This window comes from Chiloscyllium plagiosum, unplaced genomic scaffold, assembly GCF_037043375.1.
Source record: "Chiloscyllium plagiosum isolate Xiang-an unplaced genomic scaffold, Cpla_swu_hap1 HiC_scaffold_27, whole genome shotgun sequence".
Classification (NCBI taxonomy): Eukaryota; Metazoa; Chordata; class Chondrichthyes; order Orectolobiformes; family Hemiscylliidae; genus Chiloscyllium; species Chiloscyllium plagiosum.
In genome coordinates, this window is record NW_028270165.1 from 62,858,997 (window position 1) to 62,884,957 (window position 25,961).

At 45.7% G+C, this 25,961-nt stretch overlaps 1 protein-coding gene and 2 non-coding genes across 3 annotated transcripts in view; all 3 read right to left on the bottom strand.

Moving 5' to 3' along the window:
- Positions 1 to 25,961, bottom strand: part of LOC148144435 (uncharacterized) — a 107,205-nt gene that overhangs the window by 26,528 nt on the left and 54,716 nt on the right. The gene's annotated exons all lie outside the window — the stretch shown is intronic.
- On the bottom strand, positions 5,031 to 5,102 carry trnae-uuc (transfer RNA glutamic acid (anticodon UUC)). The gene has a single exon. It is a non-coding gene; the product is annotated as a tRNA-Glu (tRNA).
- On the bottom strand, positions 7,571 to 7,644 carry trnan-guu (transfer RNA asparagine (anticodon GUU)). The gene has a single exon. It is a non-coding gene; the product is annotated as a tRNA-Asn (tRNA).

The window sequence follows — 25,961 nt, forward strand, 5'->3', positions numbered from 1 at the left end:
CTGGACTATCTCCACTGGTGGATAATTAAACCATTTTATTTCTACTTGCACGTTGTTCTGGGGGGTGGGACGGGGTGTAGAGTGGGGGGCGGGTAGAGTCCATTCGCTCTTCTGCTCTCTCTCTCTCTCTCTCTGAAACCCTTGGGGTGAGAGGTGTCAGTTACATTAATGCGGGGAACATGAACAACTTTGATTGTGAACTTTCTCCAAGGGTCTGTTATCGGAGAGATAGAACGATGCTGTGCTGGCAGGACAGAAAGAAATGGACACCGAGGACTCTTCGCTCAGGTAAATTCACATTGTTGTGCAGCCTTCTTGGTGTTCAGAAATCGTCTTCACGCAGTAATCTTACGGAAAGTCTATTGCAAAGTGGGCATCGCTTTCTTTGCTGCGACCGCGCAGCAGTTAACATCTGAGCCCCAAGTGTCCCAGATGAAGAGAATCCGAGTGAAACCTTCACTCACTGAGAGTCATCCCCACGGCCCTGAGCTGAGGGACTGCAGGCAGTCCAACATGGAAGGGACGGTTAAAAATGAAGCAGTTTTGCTCCCTCAGCCTCTCTGTCCCAGAGACAGGCAGTGGGACGGCATAAACACGTAGCATCATTCTCGCGCAGACAGAAGCCGTTCAGCCCATCGCGTTCACGGCGACTGTCTGTCACTTCTCTCTCTCTCTGAGGTTATTCACAATCGGTGGTATCCGTCCTAATAGTAGGGGGCTATGTCTGAGTCGTGATGCGGTTTCTGACATGCTTGTCATTCTCGTCTGAACCAGGGTGGCGAATTACTGCAAGGAATGGACAAAACCGCAAGGCATGTGTTTCAACTTTACCAGCTGATTGGCATCGCAGAGAACTGGGTTTGCGATTCAGTTTAGAGGAAACAGACGAATACCAGAATACCACTGAGACCTCTAAAATCCGGACACTTGATTTGACGAGTGCATCGATATGCGACATTTGGTAAGTGAATGCAACTTGCAGAAAAGAGCACCATTTTCAGGTGATCTTACTCGAGGTGACGTAGAACAATAGCAGAGGATGGTTTCGATCCATCGACCTCTGGGTTATGGGCCCAGCACGCTCCCGCTGCGCCACTCTGCTGCCACACACGGCGCCTCTTCCACAGAACACTTCAGGTTTTCGTCTGGCACGCGGCAGGCACGTTCGAGCCTGATGTCAAAGACCTCCACTGCTGCCGTGTAATATGCTGTTTCGCAGACGTATGGAGGCTGTGTAAATATAAACTTCTTTCTAAATTCCCACATTCTGTTGGTCGAACTGTGATTTCACACTGAATCACAACATGTGTCACAGCGCAGACGGAGGCCATGCGGCCCACCTTCGCTCTGCTGGTTCTACACTTAAGTAAACGTGTGTCTCGATTCGTTTCATTCTCTCGCCTTCTCAGCGTAAATCTGCACATCTGAACGTGACCACCGAATTCCCTTTTGTGCCCATTGAATCTTACTCTTTGTCAATGACATACAGGGACTTACTGACCCTAACCACTCCCTGTACGAAAACGTTCTTCCTAATGTCACTTTTACTTCTTTTCCTCGTGACTTTAAAATTCTGCCGAATTTTTGAGGTAGAGGTAAACAGCCAAAGATAATCACCGTCACTGCTTCCCTTCTATCGACTCAACTTTGTGAAACAGTATCTTTCACTGGAAAATAAAACACCGTTGTCCTCAGGTGCCTGCTTCATTTTGACCACGACTTCACGCCCCTCACTGTTCGAGTCTCATTTCCAAACACTTGGCTCATCGCCTCAAAAGCAGCTCTGCGGGTATCTCTTGTTCCACCCTGACAGGCAGTGGGTGGCAGATTCCCGACCAGTCCCAATGTGATTGAAATATTTCAACCCCTCCACTGATTTGCATCTTTTAAAAAACCATGGAACAATCTCCCTTTCCTTTTGACGGTAGTTCTCAACTGTAGTCGGCAGGGTTCACACCTGCGTGGGGAAACCGCAATGGATTTCATGTCTATCGCATTCACCTCTCGGCCCACCAATACAGAACCACACTGACAGCTTCATTTCCCAGATCTCTCTGCCTTTGGAGCTGAGAAAGAGTGAATCATTGCAGAGTTTGTTTGAATCCAATCATTTCACAGGTTTCGAAAGGGTTAAATATCTGCACATGGCGAGTCTGAAAGATGAAATGGGCGTTCACTTAAAAAGAAATACAGAAATTGCAGGAGCAACTTAGCAGGTCAGGCAGCATCTGTAGAAAGAGAATCAGAGACAACATTTCAGAACTTTTTTTTTCCTCATCCAGGTGCAGCCAAACCCACTGAGTTGCTCCAGTAGTTTCGCTTTCTGTCTCGGACTGTGAGCATCCGCAGTCATTTACTTTCGAAATTCAATCAATTCAGAAACCCCTTTGTGCTTCCTCAGTGGAAAAGATTTCCGTTTGGGAAACATTTTCCTGACACCATTAAAAACGCGCAACTTTGCAGCCAAGAAAGCAGCAGGAGCGTGAACAAAAAACACGCCGGCCCTGCATAGCCTCGAACCATGAACCACCCGTTTACGAGCCGAAAGCGCTGACCAATTGCCCCACAGAGACAGGCCCGAGCATCACGAGCACAGTCTCGTTGAGGAAGCTACTATTCAATTCATAATTCAACCTGCCCCGCCCAGAATTACCATTGTCTTCTATCAGTTCAAACACAGCGAATACTGCAGAAAGCCAACGGGTCGAGCTGCATCTGTGGAAAGGTAAACAGAGCCGACGTTTTGAGTGTGTTACGGTTTTTGTTCAGAACTCAGTGTTTTGCCTCTTCCCGAAGTTGGTCCAGGTCTGTGTCTCAATTGGCAAACACATGGCAAGTGCAGTGCCGCAATGTGAAGTTATCGCCTTGGCTGTTTAAAAAAAAGCAGTGCATTGTTTAAATGGTGATATATTGGAATGTGGAGAAAGTGAGGACTAGAGGTGAAAGTCGAAAAATGTGGCACTGGAAAAGCAGAACAGGTCAGGTAGCATCTGAGGAGCAGGACAGTGAACGTTTCGGACACAAGCCCTTCATCAGGAATGTTGTATGGATGTACAAAGGGGTCTCAGAGTCCCTCCACACCAGTCAATGCCAGTTGTCGGGCAGATGCAGCAGGCAATGAGCGAGGCAAGTGGTATATTACGAAGAGGAATTCAGTTCAGAAGTGGGGTCATTAAACATATTCAAGGCTAAATTCATCTGAGTTTTGAACAACAAAGAAGTGGATGGTTATGGGGTGGAGGTAAGAAAATGGTTTTAAGACCAGTACAGGTCAGTCACAGAGACAGACAGCACTGAACAGACCCTTCATCCAACTCGTCCATGCTGAGTATGTTCTCAAACTAAACTCGTCCCACCTACCAGTGTTTGGCCCATAAACCTTCGAACCTTTCATATTCATGTACTTATCCAAATGTCTTTTAAACGTTGTAACTGTACGTGTACAAAATCATGAGGGGTATGGATAGGGTAAATAGACAAACTCTTTTCCCAGGGGTGGGGGAGTCCAGAACGAGAGGACATGGGTTTAGCATTAGAGGGGAAAGATACAAAAGAGATCTAAGGGGCAACGTTTTCACGCAGAGGATTGTACGTTTATTGAATGAACTGCCAGAGGAAGTGGTGAAGTCTAGTACGATTGCAACATTTAAAAGGCATTTGGTTAGGTATATGAATAGGAAGGGTTTGGAGGGATATGGGGCCGTGTGCTGTCAGGTGGGACGAGATTGGGTTGGGATAGTTGGTCAGCATGGACAAGTTGGACCAAACAGTCTGTTTCTGTGCTGTACATCTCTATGACTCTATGACTTCTTCTGGACATTCATTCTGCACTCAGACCACTCTCTTAAAAACGATCCTTGTTCTGTCTTTATAAAATCTTTCTCTACTCACCTCAAAATATTTGCTCCCTGATCCTGAAACCCCCAGCTGAGGGAAAGGACACCTGCTGTTCACCTCATCCGTATCCCTCATGATTTTATAATCCTCTACATGCAGTGCGCAGTGGCTCATTGAAATAATGTCCTGATGCAGCTTCGTTTGTGGGTGTTGGGATGATTGCTTCTGTGGTTAAGCACTTGGTTTGCGTGTGTTGTTTTTCTGTAGACGTTAGTGTGAAGTTCCCTATTGACTGTTCGCTCTACTGTGACATCTAAGAATGGCACTTTGTTGTTGTTCTCCTCCTCTTCAAACCAGGAGCCCCCTCAGGCCATAGTCTCACTACTTGGAACACCAATATACAGACTAGTCAAAGGCCTCCACTGAAGACTAGAATACCAAGTCGAAGATTCACGCCACTCCATTTATTCCATCCAAGAATTCCTGAACACCAAAGACACTAAGTTAGAAGAGGATGGAATAATGCTGTCCTTTGACATAACAGCCCTGTTCACATCCATTAACATCAACGTGGCCAAAGAAAACTGGAGACACTACTCGAAGAACCAAAGACACAAATACAGCACCAACTTCATCAGCAAAGATAGCACTATCCAGCTCGTGGAACTGTGCCTTAACCACCCACTTCATATTCAGTAACAAGCCTCAAACAAATCAACGAAACACCCATGAAACCACCAGTATCAGGATTCCTAGCAGAAGCAATAATGCAGAGTCTCAAACCAACAGCCCTTCCAACGATCCAAACCAAACTTTGTGTCCGCCACAGTGATGACACTTTTGTCATCAAAAAATGAAGTAACTTAGAGGAAACCTACAACACCATCAACAATATCCTTACTGGCATAAAATTCACAAAAGAGGAGAACAACAACAAAGTGCCATTTCAAGATGTCACAGTAGAGCGAACAGTCAATGGTAAATTCAAAACAGCGTCTACAGGAAAACAACACACACGAACCAAGTACTTAGCTACAGAAGCAATGATCCCTACACATACAAACAAGCCTGAATCAGGACACTATTTCAACGAGGCAATACACACTGCAGTAGCCAGTAACGACGAAGACCAATAAGGAACTGTACAGCGCATTTAAGGAGAATGGGTAGGCAAACGATTCACAGAGAAACACTTCCCTGACCGGGAATCGAACCCGGGCCGCAGCGGTGAAAGCGCCGAATCCTAACCACTGGACCACCAGGGAGACAGCAGCGCCCCCTCACAGCTCTAATGTAAATTGCTTCCCTGCCCGGAAATCGAACCTGGGCCACGATCGTGAGAAGGCTTCCACCAATGTCATTGCTTGTATCCATTGCTCCCAATGTGGTCTCCTCTACATTGGGGAGACTGGAGACTCCTCGCAGTGTCAAGTCACAGCGCTTGAGGGAACATCTCCACGACACCCGCAGCAATCAACCCCATCACCCTCTGGCCCAACATTTCAACCCCCCTCCCACTCTGCCGAGAACATGCAAGTCCTGGGCCTCCTCCATCGCCGCTCACTCCCCACCCGATGCCTGAAGGAAGCACGCCCACCTTTCGCCTCGGATAAATTCAACCCCAGGACATCAATGTGGACTTCACCAGTTTCCTCATTTCCCCTCCCCCCACCTTACCTCAGTTCCAACCTTCCAGCTCAGCGCTGTCCTCATGACCTGTCCTACCTGCCAATCTCCCTTCTCAACTGTTCGCTCCACCCTCCTCTCTGACCTGTCACCTCCATCCCCACCCCCATTCACCTATTGTACTCTTTGCTACCTTCGGCCCAGCACCCCCCAATTTATCTCGCCATCCCTGGAAGCGTCCTGCCTCTATTCCTGATGAAGGGCTTAAGCCCGAAATGTCGATTTTCCTGCTCCTCGGAAGCTGTCTGACCTGCTGTGCCTTTCCAGTACCACTCTGATCTAAACTCTGGTTTCCAGCATCTGCAGTCCCCACTTTTGCCTACCCAATAAACCCAGTGTGACGATTTCACATCAACAAACTGACACTAGCAGACACAACGTCTGCAGAAACCCTAGCCACATTACTTTACATTAAAGACATCTGTGAAATGATTTCCAGATAACTCAACCTTCTCAGCATTAAACAACGGCTAGTGAACCTTAAATACCCTATACAAACAACCCGCAAACGAATGTTATTTACAAAATACCATACAAGGAAATACATGAACTCTGCCGCACAGTTCTCTGTGGCAAGAAATGCTGGGATGAGATAAGGAAGATTTTTTCAGCCAAAACGAATCGGCACTAACTGGACAGCCATTTAAAATCAACGCTGTCAGGCCAGGATGGAAGACCGGAAGGGATAATCAGTTTTCTTATTTCCTGAAGATTTACAAAGCTGAGACTGGGTTTTGGCGTTTCTTCCCTTTCCACTCCCAGGAGCCGCAGTGGTTGGGGTGGTGAGTTGGGGAAAGTGAAATGTGCCCGTGAGCAGCGTGTGGGGCTCTTTCAGCTTCCCCTCCTCTGACAGCGCTGTGACGTGACTCTGATGTTCTCAGGGACACTTACTGACGCGAGACAGTGAAAAGAGTCTCGTTCCTGCAGATCAGGAATTCAAACCGTATGCCGGCTTCAGGACAATGAGAAAGATTAATTGGGATGTGTGAAGAAGCTGTGAGCTGCATTTCAAACATGTAGGTGGAGTCACATGCGTCATCCATTGCGCCCCTGGCACTGTGCGGACCTGACGCCGCCATGCTGCAGAGTTCTGACGTTATACGGACATGCACAGCAATGGGAACATTCACAAGGTGAACAGCCAAAGATAATCACCATCACTGCTTCCCTTCCATCGACCCAACTTTGTGAAGCAGTATCTTTCACTGGCAAATAAAACACCTTTGTCCTCAGGTGCCTGCCTCATTTCGACCACGACTTCACGCCCCTCACTGTTCTAGTCTCATTTCCAAACACTTGGCTCATATCCTCAAAAGCAGCTCTGGGGATATCTGCTTGTTCCACCCTGACAGGCAGTGGGTTGCAGATTCCCGATCAGTCCCAATGTGATTGAAATATTTAAACACCTCCACTGATTTGCATCTTTAAAAATCCGTGAAACAATCTCCCTTTCTTTCTGACGACAGTTCTCAACTGTAGTCGGCAGGGTTCACACCTGCGTGGGGAACCCGCAATGGATTTCATGTCCATCGCATTCACCACTCTGCCCACCAATACAGAACCACACTGACAGCTTCATTTCGCAGGTCTCTCTGCCCGTGGAGCCGAGAAATAGTAAATCATTGCAGAGTTTGTTTGAATCCAATCACTTCACAGTTTTCGAAAGGGTTAAATATCTGCAAATGGCGATTCTGGGTGCTTCATCCCGAAAGATGAAATGGACGTTCAGTTAAAAGCAAAACCAGAAATTGCAGGAGCAACTCAGCAGGTCAGGCAGCATCTGTAGAAAGAGAATCAGAGACATTTCAGAACTTTTTTTACCTCATCCAGGAACATCCAAAACTACTGAGTTGCTCCAGCAGTTTCGCTTTCTGTCTCGGACTGTCAGCATCCGCATTCCTTTACGTTAGAAATTCAATCAATTCAGAAACCCCTTTGTGCTTCCTCAGTGGAAAAGATTTCCGTTTGGGAAACATTTTCCTGACACCATTAAAAACGCGCATCTTTGCAGCCAAGAAAGCAGTAGGAGCGTGAACAGCAAACGCCCCGTCTCCGGGTGGTCTCGAACCACCAACCTTCCGGTTAACAGCCGAACGCGCTGACCAATTGCGCCACAGAGACAGGTCCGCCCAGCGCCCGCACAGTCTCGTTGAGGAAGCTACTATTCAATTAATAATTTAACCTTCCCGCCCAGAATTACCATTGTCTTCTATCAGTTCAAACACGGCGAATACTGCAGAAAGCCAACGGGTCGAGCTGCATCCGTGGAAAGGTAAACAGAGCCGACGTTTTGAGTGTGCTACCGTTTTTGTTCAGAACTCAGTGTTTTGCCTCTTCCCGAAGTTGGTCCAGGTCTGTATCTCAATTGGCAAACACATGGCAAGTGCAGTGCCGCAATGTGAAGTTATAGCCTTGGCTGTTTAAAAATAAAGCAGTGCATTGTTTAAATGGTGATATATTGGAATGTGGAGAAAGTGAGGACTAGAGGTGAAAGTCGAAAAATGTGGCACTGGAAAAGCAGAACAGATCAGGCAGCATCTGAGGAGCAGGACAGTGAACGTTTCGGGCACAGGCCCTTCATTAGGAATGATGTGTGGATGTATAAAGGGGTGTCAGAGTCCCTCCATTCCAGTCAATGCCAGTTGTCGGGCAGATGCAGCAGGCAATGAGCGAGGCAAGTGGTATATTACGAAGAGGAATTCAGTTCAGAAGTGGGGTCATTGAACATATTCAAGGCTAAATTCATCTGAGTTTTGAACAACAAAGAAGTGGATTGTTATGGGGGGAGGTAAGAAAATGGTTTTAAGACCAGTACAGGTCAGTCACAGAGTATGACAGCACTGAACAGACCCTTCATCCAACTCGTCCATGCTGAGTATGTTCTCAAACTAAACTCGTCCCACCTACCAGTGTTTGCCCATAAACCTTCGAACCTTTCATATTCATGTACTTATCCAAACGTTGTAACTCTGCGTGTATAAAATCATGAGGGGTATGGATAGGATAAATAGACAAAGTCATTTTCCCTGGGGTGGGGGAGTCCAGTACGAGAGGGCATGGGTTTAGCATTAGAGGGGAAAGATACAAAAGAGATCTAAGGGGCAACGTTTTCACGCAGAGGATTGTACGTTTATTGAATGAACTGCCAGAGGAAGTGGTGAAGTCTAGTACGATTGCAACATTTAAAAGGCATTTGGTTAGGTGTATGAATAGGAAGGGTTTGGAGGGATATGAGGCCGTGCGCTGTCAGGTGGGACTAGATTGTTTTGGGATAGTTGGTCGGCATGGACAAGTTGGACCAAACAGTCTGTTTCTGTGCTGTACATCTCTATGACTCTATGACTTCTTCTGGACATTCATTCTGCACTCAGGCCACTCTCTTAAAAAACGATCCTTGTCCTGTCTTTATAAAATCTTTCTCTACTCACCTCAAAATATTTGCTCCCTGATCCTGAAACCCCCAGCTGAGGGAAAGGACACCTGCTGTTCACCTCATCCGTATCCCTCATGATTTTATAATCCTCTATATGCAGTGTGTAGTGGCTCATTGAAATAATATCCTGATGCAGCTTCGTTTGTGGGTGTTGGGATGATTGCTTCTGTGGTTAAGCACTTGGTTTGCGTGTGTTGTTTTTCTGTAGACGCTAGTTTGAAGTTCACTGTTGAGTGTTCGCTCTATTGTGACATCTAAGAATGGCACTTTGTTGTTGTTCTCCTCCTCTTCAAACCAGGAGCCCCCCTCAGGCCATAGTCTCACTACTTGGAACACCAATATACAGACTAGTCAAAGGCCTCCACTGAAGACTAGAACACCAAGTCGAAGATTCACGCCACTCCATTTATTCCATCCAAGAATTCCTGAACACCAAAGACACTAAGTTAGAAGAGGATGGAATAATGATGTCCTTTGACATAACAGCCCTGTTCACATCCATTAACATCAACGTGGCCAAAGAAAACTGGAGACACTACTCGAAGAACCAAAGACACAAATACAGCACCAACTTCATCAGCAAAGATAGCACTATCCAGCTCGTGGAACTGTGCCTTAACCACCCACTTCATATTCAGTAACAAGCCACAAACAAATCAACGAAACACCCATGAAACCACAAGTATCAGGATTCCTAGCAGAAGCAATAATGCAGTCTCAAACCAACGGCCCTTCCAACGATCCAAACCAAACTTTGTGTCCGCCACAGTGATGACACTTTTGTCATCAAAAAATGAAGTAAATTAGAGGAAACCTACAACACCATCAACAATATCCTTACTGGCATAAAATTCACAAAAGAGGAGAACAACAACAAAGTGCCATTTCTAGATGTCACAGTAGAGCGAGCAGTCAATGGTAAATTCAAAACAGCGTCGACAGGAAAACAACACACACGAATCAAGTACTTAGCTACAGAAGCAATGATCCCTACACATACAAACAAGCTGAATCAGGACACTATTTCAACGAGGCACGACACACTGCAGTAGCCAGTAACGACGAAGGCCAATAAGGAACTGTACAGCGCATTTAAGGAGAATGGGTAGGCAAACGATTCACAGAAAAACACTTCCCTGACCGGGAATCGAACCCGGGCCGCAGCGGTGAAAGCGCCGAATCCTAAGCACTAGACCACCAGGGAGACAGCAGCGCCACCTCACAGCTCTAATGTAAATTGCTTCCCTGCCCGGAAATCGAACCTGGGCCACGATCGTGAGAAGGCTTCCACCAATGTCATTGCTTGTATCCATTGCTCCCGATGCGGTCTCCTCTACATTGGGGAGACTGGAGACTCCTCGCAGTGTCAAGTCACAGCGCTTGAGGGAACATCTCCACGACACCCGCAGCAATCAACCCCATCACCCTCTGGCCCAACATTTCAACCCCCCTCCCACTCTGCCGAGAACATGCAGGTCCTGGGTCTCCTCCATCGCCGCTCACTCCCCACCCGATGCCTGAAGGAAGCACGCCCACCTTTCGCCTCGGATAAATTCAACCCCAGGACATCAATGTGGACTTCACCAGTTTCCTCATTTCCCCTCCCCCCACCTTACCTCAGTTCCAACCTTCCAGCTCAGCGCTGTCCTCATGACCTGTCCTACCTGCCAATCTCCCTTCTCAACTGTTCGCTCCACCCTCCTCTCTGACCTGTCACCTCCATCCCCACCCCCATTCACCTATTGTACTCTTTGCTACCTTCGGCCCAGCACCCCCCAGTTTATCTCGCCATCCCTGGAAGCGTCCTGCCTGTATTCCTGATGAAGGGCTTAAGCCCGAAATGTCGATTTTCCTGCTCCTCGGAAGCTGTCTGACCTGCTGTGCCTTTCCAGTACCACTCTGATCTAAACTCTGGTTTCCAGCATCTGCAGTCCCCACTTTTGCCTACCCAATAAACCCAGTGTGACGATTTCACATCAACAAACTGACACTAGCAGACACAACGTCTGCAGAAACCCTAGCCACATTACTTTACATTAAAGACATCTGTGAAATGATTTCCAGATAACTCAACCCTCTCAGCATTAAACAACGGCTAGTGAACCTTAAATACCCTATACAAACAACCCGCGAACGAATGTTATTTACAAAATACCATACAAGGAAATACATGAACTCTGCCGCACAGTTCTCTGTGGCAAGAAATGCTGGGATGAGATAAGGAAGATTTTTTCAGCCAAAACGAATCGGCACTAACTGGACAGCCATTTAAAATCAACGCTGTCAGGCCAGGATGGAAGACCGGAAGGGATAATCAGTTTTCTTATTTCCTGAAGATTTACAAAGCTGAGACTGGGTTTTGGCGTTTCTTCCCTTTCCACTCCCAGGAGCCGCAGTGGTTGGGGCGGTGAGTTGGGGAAAGTGAAATGTGCCCGTGAGCAGCGTGTGGGGCTCTTTCAGCTTCCCCTCCTCTGACAGCGCTGTGACGTGACTCTGATGTTCTCAGGGACACTTACTGACGCGAGACAGTGAAAAGAGTCTCGTTCCTGCAGATCAGGAATTCAAACCGTATGCCGGCTTCAGGACAATGAGAAAGATTAATTGGGGTGTGTGAAGAAGCTGTGAGCTGCATTTCAAACATGTAGGTGGAGTCACATGCGTCATCCATTGCGCCCCTGGCACAGTGCGGACCTGACGCCGCCATGCTGCAGAGTTCTGACGTTTACACGAACATGCGCAGCAATGTGAACATTCACAAGGTGAACAGCCAAAGATAATCACCGTCACTGCTTCCCTTCCATTGTACCAAATTTGTGAAGCAGTATCTTTCACTGGCAAATAAAACACCTTTGTCCTCAGGTTCCTGCCTCATTTCGACCACGACTTCACGCCCCTCACTGTTCTCGTCTCATTTCCAAACACTTGGCTCATATCCTCAAAAGCAGCTCTGCGGGTATCTGCTTGTTCCACCCTGACAGGCAGTGGGCTGCAGATTCCCGACCAGTCCCAATGTGATTGAAATATTTAAACCCCTCCACTGATTTGCATCTTAAAAAAAAACGTGGAGCAATCTCCCTTTCTTTTTGACGACAGTTCTCAACTGTAGTCGGCAGGGTTCACACCTGCGTGGGGAACCCGCAATGGATTTCATGTCTATCGCATTCATCTCTCGGCCCACCAATACAGAACCACACTGACAGCTTCATTTCCCAGGTCTCTCTGCCTGTAGAGCTGAGAAAGAGTGAATCATTGCAGAGTTTGTTTGAATCCAATCACTTCACAGGTTTCGAAAGGGTTAAATATCTGCAAATGGCGGGTCTGGGTGTTTCATCCCGAAAGATGAAATGGACGTTCAGTTAAAAACAAAACCAGAAATTGCAGGAGCAACTCAGCAGGTCAGGCAGCATCTGTAGAAAGAGAATCAGAGACATTTCAGAACTTTTTTTACCTCATCCAGGAACATCCAAAACTACTGAGTTGCTCCAGCAGTTTCGCTTTCTGTCTCGGACTGTCAGCATCCGCATTCCTTTACGTTAGAAATTCAATCAATTCAGAAACCCCTTTGTGCTTCCTCAGTGGAAAAGATTTCCGTTTGGGAAACATTTTCCTGACACCATTAAAAACGCGCATCTTTGCAGCCAAGAAAGCGGTTGGAGCGTGAACAACAAACGCGCCGCCTCGGGGTGGTCTCGAACCAACAACCTCCCGGTTAACAGCCGAACGCGCTGACCAGTTGCGCCACAGAGACAAGCCCGGGGCTTTTTGCACAGTCTCCTTGAGGAAGTTACTATTCAATTCATAATTCAACCTGCCCCGCACAGAAGTACCATTGTCAAAGCAGTGATAACATGGTAGTCTGGTGTCAGCTCGATTTCAGGTCCTGATTTCTCTGTCCTCTGCTCCCCCTGTTCCCACAGAGGAAAATGTTGTCTGTTCTCAGCTCTACTCGATTTCTGCTGAATCTTTGACCCCCTTTTACACCTTCTGGAGCAATAAAATATTCTGAGCCTCCAGGAAATGACACCTTATGTTGTCCCCCTCCTGATTTTAAAAATCTCTATAAAGTTGTCTGTCAACTTGCTAGGCTTCGTTGGAAAAATGTCCCAGCTTCTTCTTAACTCAAACCCTCCATTCCAAGCAGCACGCTGGTAAAGTAGGGAATAGGGATTTGTATCAAATCACATAAATGTACTGTCTGAAAAAAATCTGGCTGTGTTCTTGCCTGAGATATTGAGAGTCCCTGTTGTAAGTAATTACGAATGCAATTATTTTGGTCACAGAATTGAACAATCATTTTGCAACAAAGGGATCTACTCTGATAAGGAGGTAGTGGTCATTTCTAGGGTAACTGAACAGTTTGTAGATCAGGGAGATGAAGTTCCAGACACTTGGGAAAGGCAAGAAATGACTGTGATAAATAAGACAAAGAACTGTGGATGCTGGAAAACTGAAACAAAAACTGACAACACTGGAAAAACTCAGCAGGACTGGAAGCATATGTGGAGAAAAAGCAGAGTTTAGGTTTCCAATCCAACAACTCCTCTTCAGGATTCTGAAATAATTTGTGAGAACCTCTTAAGACTACTGCTCCGCTTTAAGACCATAATACACAGGAGCAGGATGAGGCCATTTGGCCCATCGAGTCTACTCCACCAGTCGATCATGGCTGATGTATTTCTCCATCCCATTCTGCTGCCCTCTCCTCATAACCCTTGACCCCTTACTAATCAAGAACCTATCTCTGTCTTAAGTGCCCTCAATGACTTGGCATCCTCAACCCTTCTCCTCGTGGAAACATCATCTCCACATCCACACTATCCGGTCATAGAGTAGCACAGCGCTGCCTGACCCACTGTGATCTTCAGCATTTGTTGTTTTCAGGAAGGATTCCAGAACCTACAACAACGCGCTTCTAAATTTTGTACCCATTTGGTTAGCTCTCCCTGGATCCTGTGAGATTTAACCTGGCTCAACAATCCACTGTGCGGTACAATTAACAAAGTTCCCAGGCCCCACCTCCTTTTGCACACGTAAGTCGCACGATGGATCAGTGGTGAGCACTGCTGCCTTACCGCACCACAGACCCGTGTTCGATTCCAGACTTGGGGCGACTATCTGTGTGGAGTTTGCACATTCTCCCTGCCGTGTCTGCGTGGGTTTCCTCCGGCTGCTCTGGTTTCCTCCCAAAGTCTAACGATGTGCGGTTTCGGGAGAAGTGACCATACTAAATGGGCCCAGAGTGTGCAGTCAGTGTAGTATAATGGGATAGGGGAAATTGTATGCATGGGTTCCACTTTGGATGGTCTGTGTGGACTTGTATGGCTGAATGGCGTGTTTCCACATTGTAGGAATTCTACGTGGCATTCCCCCAACTCCAGAGTCTCAGCACTCTTGGCTTTTCCCATGGACAGTGTTGGGGAGGGAAACAATGTTTTACACGGGAGGGAGGTTCAGCGAGTGTGAAGCTAAAAGTACACGCAGTGCATTACTTGAGCTGTTTTCCCCGGTATACCAGAGGCTGAGGGGTGACCTTACAGACGTTTATAGAGTCATGCGAGGCATGGATAGGTTAAATAGACAAGGTCATTTCCCAGGGATGGGAGAAGTCCAGAACAGGAGGGTAGTATGTTTGGCGTGAGAGAGGCAAGTGTAAGGCATGATCTGCCGGAGGAAGTAGTGGATGTAGGTCCAATTATAACATTTAAAAGGCGTCTGGATGGATATATGAATAGGAAGAGTTCAGAGGGATATGGGCCAAGTGCTGGTAAATGAGACGAGATTAATTTAGGCTATCTGGTCGGCACGGATGAGTTGGACTGAAGGACCTGTTTTTGTGCTGTGTATCTCAATGACTCTGGCTTGCCCATAATGTTTGCCATGCCTGTATGTTCAGTTTCTGTCTGGTGTCGGTGCCAATGCCTTGATATCTCATTTCCTCCACCTCCCCAGATGTTAACCATTCCGTGTCTGGATGTTTCTCAAGAAGCTGCATTGAAGGTTCATCCTGAATTGATACTTTTTTTGCTTCCCAAAATCAGACTTACTCACTGCTACATATCGTGAAAGATACTAACTTTCAGGTGGAGGTATCCAAAATTCAGAGGTGTCTGTCTTGATGTTTTCACTTTTCGGTCTCTGTAAGATCCTGAATCAGTACCATGGGGAGAATTAGTTTGAGCGGAGTGAGAATAGAGGGGTGAGAGGGGGTGGGATGGTGTTTTCAATTTTGTGGAAAAAGAAAAGAATGTTCTGCGTAAAGTAGAATTGCTTGTTTGGAATTTCTAACCTGGACTGACAGTGATGATTTTTGTAATCACTTTTTACAGATTATTTGAAGATCTGAAGACGTAAGTTTCAATATCAATATCTGAAGGGCTTTGCCTGAAACATTGACTCGACTGCTCCTCGGATGCTGCCTGATCTGTTGTGATTTTCCAGCATTGCACTTTGACTCTGACTCTCCAGCATTTGCAGTCCTCAATTTCACGTCAATGTCTGACAGTCACTGAATCCATCGGGACTATAACAATTTTCGACCATGATTCTGTGAGAAGGAACCAAGCGTTTTAGTTCCTGTTTCAGTACGTTTTCAGCATCAGTGAGACTGGAAGAGAGACCCTCCTGTTGCAGCACTTTGATTGTGGAGCCAGTAAATGTTATACAGACTGGGAAGAGGAATTCACGGCAGAGAGGTACTGTACACGCGTTTGTGTGCAGGTGAAGCTTCGGTCATGGAGAAACCTAAGGAATCCCGTCCCGTGGAGAAACCGTGGAAGTGTGGCGACTGTGGGAAAGGCTTCCGTTTCCCATCTGACTTGGAGACTCATGGGCGCAGTCACACCGGGGAGAGACTGTTCTCCTGCTCTGAGTGCGGAAAGGGCTTCAGCAATTCCACCCGCCAGATGAGCCATCAGCGGGTCCACATTAGGGAGAGACCCTTCAGCTGCCCTGAGTGCGGGAAGACCTTCAGCATTTCCTCTGTCCTGCAGAGGTACCAGCGGGTCACAGAAGCGAGAGGCCATTCTCCTGCCCCGAATGCGGGAAGGCCTTCAGCTATTCCTCCGTTCTGCTGACCCACTGCCGGGTCCACATATTGGAGAAGCCCTTCAGCTGCTCCAAGTGCGGGAAGGCCTTCAACGATACCTCTGCCCTGCTGAGGCACCAGCGGGTCCACACCGGGGAGAGCCCGTTCTCCTGCCTCAAGTGCGGGAAGGGCTTTAACCAGGCATCCCACCTTCGGGTCCATACCGGGGAGAGGCCCTTCCCCTGCCCAGAGTGCGGGCAGGCCTTCAGCAATTCCTCCCACCTGCTGAGGCACAGGCGGGGACCATACCGGGGAGAGGCCGTTCACCTGCCCCGAGTGCAGGCGGAGGTTCTCATCATTCTGCACCTTGCAGAAGCACCAGTGGGCACACCAGTGCTCCCAACAATCTGATTCTGCTGGTGAAACTGCTGTGGGTCACTGCCAGGACTGAACCCCTGCCCATTCTGACAGTGCTTATAGCGGGAGAGTCGGTCGGATTTTTTTGTTTTATGCCGTCGTGCTCCCCACCCCCGCAACTTTGCTTCCAGTGGGCACTGCTGCTCGTTGAGACCAGGAGCCTTCTCTCTAGTGTTTTCTGTCCAGTTAAAGAATTATTGGCTCTGTCTGGGAACGAGCCCCAGTCTGTAAGAAATAGCTGAATACTTCAGGGTGTCCATTCACATTCAGCAGTGACTTTGAAATTAAATTTACGGTTATGTGCCTGTGAACAACTCATCATCGAAGAATTGCCCAACGGCTTGGCAATCCATTGTTGGGAATTGATTGCTTCAATTGATAATGTTAAAAATTCTCTTCCTTAATTTACCCCTTAATTTTGTGTCTATGGGATGGTGGAGGACTTGATCATAAGGCTTAAATCATCGCTATTAACTGGATTATCTTGTTTAACTTTGCCCTAGTAAATTTGCGGTATTCATAATTGTTTGTTCTTGTTGAAATGAGAATTCTGGTGTGCAAGATCTGTTCATCAAGTGTGGCCCTCTTGATGAAACTGCTGTGGGTCACTCCCAGGACTGAGCCCCTGTGCATTCTGACAGTGTGTTTGTGCAGTGGGAGAGTCAGTGGGCTTTTTTGTTTTATGCCCTTGCCCCGCCCTGCCCCGCCGCCAACTTTGCCTCCATTGGGCGTTGCTGCTTGTTGAGCCCAGGAGCTGTTCTCTCGAGATTCTACTGTCCAGTTAAAGAATTGTTGGCTCTTTCTGGGAATGAGTCCCAGCCTGTAAGAAATGACTGAATACTTTGGGGTGTCTCGTCACATTCAGCAGTGACTTTTAAATTGGATTTACAGTTACGTGTCTGTGAAAAACTCATAGTCCAAGTATTGCACAAAGGCTTGGCAATACATTGTTGGAAACTGTTTGTTTGAATTGGTAAGTTTTTTAAAAAAATTCTTTCTTAATTTGCCGCTGAAATTTCTATTTCTGAGATGATGGGGGACTTGATCAAAGGGTTTAATTCATTGCTATTAATTAGATTATCTACTTAACTTTGGCCTAGAAAAGTTGCCGTATTTATAATTGTTGGTTTTTATTTAAATTATAATGTTGATGTGCAAGATCTGTTCTTCATCAAGTCTGGTTAGGAACAGTTGAGAAATTGAGGGACATTGCATGTTTTAATTTCACTGTGTTGTGAATCTGGTGAGAGTGACATTCATTTGTATTTGGTTGCTTACCCTTAGTTGTAATGTCTTTCACCCCAACTATTCACTATGGGAGTGAGTTCCACAGTTTCACCACACTCTGAGGTTTTTCATGAAATCTTTAGTACAGAATTGGAAGGGAAAGTGTTGACGAGGGCAGAATATAGGGTCTTAAATGCAAAAGCCAGGAAGTCATTCGACAAAGTAAAACCATGACAATGTAGGGACAAATAAGGAACTTTGACAGCAATGAAGAGGTCACACGTCAGATTTCAAGATAATGGTCGTGACAAAAAGAAAAAGTACTCTGCTGATATTGAATATTGTAATTAAGCAAGTTTCGAGATGCTGCAGTTGGTTGAATATGATGATGTAAGAGATGAAATAACCAAAACCACGAATGTAATTTGATGTCGGTTACCATAAAGCAAGAGTATACTGTTGATTGATATGGGTCAATTGCGTGCAAGTAGGCTATTCAGCCCATCGAGTCAACATTGACTGACCGTCCCACCCAAAACCAGTTCGTTACCCTATCTCTGTAACCCTGCAGCTCCCATGGTCAATCTACACTCACTTGCACATCCTTTGGACTGTGGTAGGAGGCCAGAGCACCAGAGGAAACCAACGCAGACACAAGGGGAGAATGTGCAAACTCCTCACAAAGAGTCGGCCCGAGGGTGGGTTCAAACTCAGATCACTGATGCCGTGAGGCAGCAGTGCTAACCACCGTGCCACCACCACATGCTGCTCTCTAAAGAAGTGAATTTCAAAGACTTGGGAACACTTGAGAGAAAAACAAAACTCTCCTATCTTAAATGAGAGGCTAGTCTCTGGCTAGAAATGAGTGGACATTACATTTACATTAAGTCCTCTCCAGATGTTATACAGCTTCATCAGATCATCTGTTTCTTCTAAACGCAAATTGATACAAGCCCAGCCTGACATCCCCTTGTCCCCGATTATAAGTTGAGTAAATCAGCGACCCTCGACCTCACTGGCATGACACAGGATGCCCTCAATCCAAGTTGACCTTAATTGTCTAACCTCTTGACGCCAACGCCACCATGTGGTCAGCCGCAACTCAGCCCTGAACGAGAGCAGAGGAATTGAATAGACAGCAGTGAGGTGGACATTGCATTCCCAGAGAATATTGTTCAAGTGAGAAAGTTGTTCAGTTCACATTCAGATCATTGAAGGGATCATATCTCCTCTCATTTAAATATCTTAGATCTCGTTTTGTTGTACATTGTGTGTGTTTTACCTGATTTTCTGTTGCTGTCATTCCCATTAGGGTGTGTGAATTCAGTACCAGATAATAGGCTCAGTTCTGAATTTTCCTTGAGGATTGGTGTAGAACGTACTAAGTGTCAGTCATAATGGAAGAAGCTGTACTGTTTATTTAACCCTTTGCTGTCATTGTCCAGGGACTGAATGAATGGGGAAGTGTAGAGGGAGTTTTACTCTGTATCTAACCCAATGCTGTTTCTGTCCTGGCAGTGTTTGTTGGGGACAGTGTTGAGGTAGCTTCATTTTCAATTTAAGAGTAGAGGAAGCTTTATTCTGATTGTAATCCCATGCTGTCCTTTTCCTGGGAGTGTGAGATGGCATCTGTAATTGAAGTGAATGCAGACTTGCTGTGGGAGTGGAGGGTACTTCTACCTGAGCACACCCATCTTTGAGATTGCTGTGCTAATCAAGACACTCTCAGACACCTTCATTCACGTTTCCAACCAACCACAGGGCGGTTAAGGATGGTATAAATGCAAGCATTGCCAGCGATGCCCACACACCATGCATGAATAAATACTTTTTGTTTAAAAGTTACATTCACGTTCCAAACCCTCTAATGTATGATTACTTACATGGAAAATTCCTGTCAGTTTGGAATATCATTTTAAAATATAGGAATGTGTCAACCATGTAGAAATATAACAAGAACAACAAATGGAGAAGTTAACAGGTAATGAGCAGGACCAGAATGCTGAGTCAGTCTGACCCCCATGGCTGAGAGAGTTCTCCCAGATGTTGAAGTTACACCAGTGCCTTTTACTCTTGCAGCTTGCCAAAAGGTTGTCCCCGATATAAGATCATTCAATAACCCGAAGAACTAACTGTTTTTATCTCCATAGCTGCTGCCAGACTTGCTGAGTAATTCCAGCCCTTCTGCTTTATTCTTTTATCGGATTTGAGCTTCCCTAAGTCAGTGTAATAAAGAACTGCAATGCTGGAGATCTGAAACACAAAAATGCACCAATTGCTGGAGAAACTCAAAAGGACTGGAAGCACAAGTGGAGAGAGAAGCAGGGTTAGCATTTCAAGTGCTGTGACCCTTCTTCACAACTGTTCTGGACGCAGGTCAGGATATTGACTTTGTTTCTTTCTCTCTCTCTATCCAGCGGTGTTGCCAGACTGGCTGAGTTTCTCCAGCAATTTCTGTTCTGACACTTTCACAAGGTTGATGTTTGTTATCCACCCCTAAGTGCAAGGTGTCTTGCTTATGCCAATTCAGAGGGCAATTTAAGAGTCAACCACATTGCTGTGGGTCTGGAGTCTCATGTAAGCCAGACCGGGTAAGGATGGCAGTTTCCCTCCTGAAAGGACATTGGTGAACATGGGTTTTTATGACAATTGACGTCAGTGCCATCGATACCATACTGAGACTAATTTTGTGTTCCCCATTTATGATTTGAATTATTCACATCTCACCTCTTGCTGTGGTGGGATTTGATCTCATGTTCCCTGGATTACTCATCCTGTGACATTATGTTCACAGTGTTGCTTCCCATCGTTTGCTATTTTGTGTTTGCCCTTTACGTCTTTGTCCTCTGATGTTTGGGAAATTGAACCTGTTTAAAAGATTGCCCTAAACCTGCCCCATTGACCAAGTCTTTGGTCACTTGTCCTAATCTGTGCTCCACTCTTGTGATTTTTAAAGGAATTCTCATTATGTTCACGTGAAGCACTTTGAGATAGTTAACTGTACCACAGAAGTTATTTGAATGCAGTTTGTATCCCTATCTTAATATCTGAAAGTAGAGGGTCATATTTTAAAAGTAGAAGACAAAAATGAGGATGATTTTTTTTTCTTTCTGATGGCTGTGTGTCTTCCTCAAAAGGCAGTGAATTCAAAATCTTTAAGGCAGATGTAGATAGGTTCTTGATAACCAAGTGGATGACAGATTGTCGGGGATGTGTAGGAATGTAGAGTTGAGGTTGAATTCAGATCAGCCATGATCTTATTGAATGTTGCAGCAGGCTCGAAGGGCCGAGTGGCCTACTCCCGCCCATTGTATGTTTGTATCAAGCAGTCTGTGTCTCCCTTCTTATAGCTATGAACTGGGTCATTCCTTTCCAATATTGCGTCTTGTAGACAGTTAAGTGAACACCAGGTGGCCTCCTATTGGGAGCAGGCATATTGTCGGAATTGCAGTATTTCTTGTGTTAATTTTGTTGCTTCTCGCTCAGTGTTGCTGAGAATCATCTAAATAAAAACCAAAACACTTCTATTATTATCGCACCAATGGAAGTGTTGGTTTGGATGTAACATTGTTGAATAAGCCATTCCGAGCTTTTCCAGAATTCTGTGTTTAAAGCCCTAGAGTCTGGTTTGTACCCCTGAAACAGTTCTTATCAAGGTCATATTTGACATCCTTTGTAACGGTGATAGGGATGAACATTGCCTCGTCGACCTGCGGACAGCCTCGATCAGGGTTAACGACAGTACTGACCCTCTCCAATATCGCTGTATACTCTGGGAGGGTCTGCTTTTAGCGTCTTCCGTTCTTATTTATTTAACCGTAGCTGCTGGTGTTGGCATCTATACTGATGATATCCAAGTGTGCCTGAACACCACTTCTCTCCCGACTCCTCTGTCATTTATAATTTACCAATAATTTCATCTGAATGCCTGCCCAATTTCCAGCATTGGATAACCATAAACATTCCCTTAGTTAAATATTGTGAAGGGTGAAGCCATTGTTTTAGTCCCCAAGTTCGACCTGACACCCCCTCCAACCCCAGTAACTCTGTTGACATCCTTCTTGTCACATTTAAAACAAGGATTGATAGATTCGTGAACAGCCGGGGGATGAACAGTTACAGGAAAAGGGCATGGAAGTGGATGTGGGGAATGTCAGATCAGCCACGATCCTACTGAATGGAGGAGCAGGCTCAAGGGGCTGAATGGCGTATTCCTGTTCCTATTTTTTATGGTTCCCGAGCCCTTACCTCTGACACAGGACACTGACTTCAGTTTGTGCCATTACTGAGAGTGCTGATGTTCCCTTGTGTAATATCAACAACGTAGCAGCTGCTGCAACCTCTCGCTCCTTTGTTACCTCTAAACACAATATGCCAATGTGTTCAGGGGAGGCGATGGCCGACTTTATTGTCACCAGACTATTCAGCCAGTTAATGTTCTGGGGATTTGGGTTCAAAACCTGCCACGGCATATGGTGGAATCTGAATTCAATATAAATCTGGAATTAAGAGTCTAATGATGAAATCGTTGTGGTTTGTTTTAAAAACTTATCTGGTTTCCTGCTGTCCGAAACTGGTCTGATCTACATGTGATTCAGATCCACTGTCAGCTGGTTGAATCTTCACTGCACTTTCAATCAAAACCTCCAGGCGGAGGTTCACTATAACCTCCCCACTTTTATACTCTATTTAAAGGCCAATCTCCCTTTTGCCTTCCCTGTTACTCACTGAACTTAGATGAAGAGTTCATAGATGCTTCCAAATCCTCCTATTCAGCAACTTTCTCCATTTAACATTCAGCACATTTCGTGCTGGCAAAGTGCACAACCTCATTTTCCCACATTCTATTCCATCTGCCAAGGGTTTGCTCATTTGCTTAACCTGTCGATATCCCTCTCCATGTCATCCTCACCACCTGCATTCCAATCAACTGTCTCTACTGCAGTCTTGGCAATAGTACATTCACTTCATGTTTCGAAGTAATTCATATCCATATTGTAAATAAATTTGGCCCCAGCCCTGATCCCTGTGGCACATTGCTCGTTACAAGTTGCGATCTTGAACATGCCCCTTATCCCTACTGCATCATTGGTTAGCCAATCATCTATCCATACGATTAGACTGTCCTCGATATCGTGCGAATATCATTGGCTCTGCCAGCAAATCTTTCCAAACTGTCCTTGAAAAAGTGGTGGTGAGCTGCCTCTTAAATTGCTTCACAAATATGATGTGGTCTATAATAAAGGTTCAGGAGCGAGTTCCAGGATTTTGATCAATAACATCGAAGCAATGCGTATATGTCACAGTTGGAATGTTGTGTTCACACTTATCTCCTCTTGCTGGTTGAAGTGATGGAGTGGAAGTTGCTCTTGAAGAGCCGCCACTCATATAATCAAGCCAGACAGATCGATTGTGGCCAGAGACTCTGCCATTTCGACTTCTCATCAATCTACATTCTTTCCATCCAAGTTTTAGTCACATCAAACTGCCACAGAACGCTGTTATGGCCTCTAGTAAACTATAATAACGTGAAGATCGCTGGGATGACTTTCTACATCCTAATATAAACACAGATCATTGTTTCCAGTTTTGGTGGAACAAAAGACATCGTATTGGTGGATAATTACAGTTAGAGCAAACACAGCTAGCCATCGATAAATATTAATCCTGTTCACTTCAACGGCCAAATTTCAATTCAGAAACCAAGTGCACTCGGCTGCTTGTAACAGAGACAACATGACAAAATGGCTCATAGGAGGAGAAATGGGACATTGAGGAGGAGTGAAATGTTTGCTTTTGGTCACCTCCACAATTGTTAGAAAAACAGGTTGAAATGATTCTTTAAAGCTGGCTGAAGTAATGGTGAAAAAGACATTTCTTATTTCTGAAAGAATGGGGAAACAGAAGAGGGAATGAAATCTGACTTGGGAGCTATTTCCTATTTGTTGAGGATGTTGCTTCATCACAGTCTTGGTTTAGAGCATAAGCTCTTCATCAGGAATAAAGGGTGGCCCAAGGGGGCTGAGAGATAACTGGGAAGGAAGTGGGGCTGGAGGGAAGGCAGCTGGGAGTGCAATAGATAGATAGAGGTAGGGATTGATGGTGATAGGTCAGAGATGAGGGTGGAGCAAATAGGTGAGAAGCAAGGTGGACAGGTATGACAGGTCAAGAGGTTGGTGTCGAATTGGAAGGTTGGATCTTGGACAAGGTAGGGGAGAGGGAATTAGGAAACTGATGAAATCGATATTGATCCCATGTGGTTGGAGGGTCCCAAGGCAGATGATGAGGCGTTTTTCCTACAAGCGTCGGCTTGCAAGAGTTTGGCAGTGTAAGAGATCCAGGGCTTGCATGTCCTTGGTGGAATGGGCGGGGGAGTTAAACTGTTCAGACACAGGGCCGTCGGTCGTTTGGTTTTATTGTCCCAGAGTTGTTCCCTGAAACGTTCCGTTAGTTGGCGTCCAGTTTCCCCAATGTGGATGAGACCATATTGCGCGCAGTGGAAATAATCTTATAAATAGATTGCATAAATCTTAGCCTGCCAGAGTTATTTTCTTTAATTAAATTAAAGAATATTTTAATTAAATTGGGTGACTGCATGAAACGGTTTGTTGGTCAGATTTGAATCATCACTCCCAAATGAGACAATGCCATGAATATCAGTGAACTGCTGTTTTTGTTAAAAGTTCTTGATGTATTTTCACAGCTTACTGGAATTCACATCTGCACATTCAATGTCAAACTCTGACACCAGAAATGAAATTACAGCATTAATTTTGACTTACAATATTCGAAGAAACAAATTAATAGCACACAGTGAATACCAAGTCTGATTAATATGAAATTAAATTTGACCAAAAAATATAAAATCAAGATGGGAGATAAGAAATGGGAGAAGTGCATTAAAGCAAGAAATGCAGCATCATAGAAGGTGCTCCTCCAGAGAGTGTATTCTCCAACTAGCACTTCTAAATATAAACACTCTGATATGAACCTCTGGTTTTAATGTAAACCATAACCCCATACAGTAGATACCATTTAAATGAGTTAAAAATACAATCCTTGATCAAACCCAGCCTCCAGCCTTACCGCCCGCTTCTTGGAGCTTGAACCTTCCTTCAGCTCCGGGGGGTCGTTGAACTCCTGGGCTCCAGCTGCCACTCCTCCACTGAAGAAGCTTTGGGAAGCAGATGCAAAGGCAAGACACAGAACAGACCACCTTTGTAAATGAAAGCAGCTTACGGAGACATTGAGCAATAGCGTCACATGGTTTTGACCCATCGATCTATGGTTCATCTGCCCAGCACACTCACGCAGCACTACTCTGCTTCTGTGCTCCCAGAAGCTGGATTGTGGATCAGTTTAAAGTAGGTCCTATATCTCTGATAACATCGGTACACAAGGCAGTGAAGAAAGGTTTCAGCACACTGGCCTTCATCAATTAGGGAATTGAGTATAGATGTTGGCAAGTTATGTTGTAGTTATACAGGACGTTGATGAGGCTGCACCTGGAATATTGTGATCCGTTTTGGTCCCCTTGGTGTTCTGACTTCTGACTTCTTCAACTCTGGGTTTGTTTTGAATTTGATGGGATACTTTGTGCAACTCAGCATGTTTAAACAGTATCTCTCAGAGGGATTCATTTGAAACTTTTCAGGAGGTGAGCTCAACAAGATTGAACTATTCAAATTTACTTGGACTCTCTTTTAAACTTACTTCAGGACCAGTAGTCGGAGACACGTACAGCATGGAAACAGACCCTTCTGTCCAACTTGTCCATGCTGAGCTGATATCCTAAATTAATCGAGTCCCATTTGACAGCACCTGACTCATATACGCTGGCAGCTTATTTCATATATATACCACCCTCTGCATGAAGACGTTGTCCCTTTAATATATTTCGCCTTTTACTCTAAACCTATGCCCTCTAGTTCTGGACTCCCCCATCCCAGGGAAAAGACCTTGTCTATTACCCTGTCAATATCCCTCATAATTTTGTAACTTCTATTGGGTCACTCCTCTGCCTCCGATGCTCCAGTGAAAACAGCCCCATCCTATTCAGCCTCTCCCTGTAGCTCAAACCCTCCAACCCTCAGCAATATTCCCGTAAATCGTTTCTCATAGAGAAGTTAGCGTTTCAGTCCTGAAGAAGGGTTAATACCAAAACGCTGACTACTCCACATCCTGGTGCTGCCTGGCTTGCTGTATTCTCCCAACCTCCTGCTTGCCTGCTACGGGTTGCAACATGTAGTGGCTCAGTGTTACCACTGCAGCCTCATAGTGCCGTGTACCCAGGTTTGATTCCAGCCTTGGGTGGTTGTCTGTGAGGAGTTTGCACAT